Here is a 782-nt window from a genome sequence, read left to right as displayed (position 1 = left end):
CTTCACTCCATTTCAACTATGAATGTATGAAGAGACCAGTTTTGGTGCGGACAACCTCAAAGAGGTCAGGCCTATTTGTTGCCATTATTTCTATCATTCTTCTAGGTAGTTTTCAGAGAAGGCATTGAGTAAACTTTCATAGGATGCCTTAGCATTCCCACCAATAACAAAGCTTCCAAATTAATTGTTGGATGGTTAAAGTTTCCACCAATGGTTGCAGCGTGATTGGAGAACTTACATACAAGCAAACTGAGGTTTTCTCTAAAGTTTTTGGTTATATTAGGAGATGACTCTGGTGGTCGATAGAAGGACTGCATTATCATTTTACCCCCAACCCTGATACCGAATCTTGTTCAAACAATCTCACATGCAGCTTCAATTTGTATCTCAGTGGATCTGAGTTTCTTGTCTATTGCAACAAATACACCACCTCCATTTCCCATTTGCCTTTCCTTTCAAGATACATTTAAATGTTCACCAAAAAGCTCCCTGCTAGCAATTTCAGGTTTCATCCAGCTTTCTGTATGCAGTATTACATGAGCTTCACTGCTTTCTATGAGTGCTTCAAACTGTGGCACTTTATTGTAGATGATTTGGCAATTAACTATTAGCTTTTTAATACTCTTACCAGTGGGAGGCATTTTTTTCTATCTTACACTGAAACTACTGGGTTTCCTACAGCTATTGTTATCTGGATTGGAGGAAGAGGTGCCTAATCAAAAAGAACCTTGTGTGCACCCCTCACACAGTCAGCTTCTTTAGTTGCAGTGTCCGACGTGTAG

Source organism: Schistocerca cancellata, chromosome 9 (genome assembly GCF_023864275.1).
Source record: "Schistocerca cancellata isolate TAMUIC-IGC-003103 chromosome 9, iqSchCanc2.1, whole genome shotgun sequence".
In the NCBI taxonomy this organism is placed as follows: Eukaryota; Metazoa; Arthropoda; class Insecta; order Orthoptera; family Acrididae; genus Schistocerca; species Schistocerca cancellata.
The sequence above is the reverse complement of the archived record's forward strand: the minus strand, read 5'-3'. Positions refer to the sequence as shown.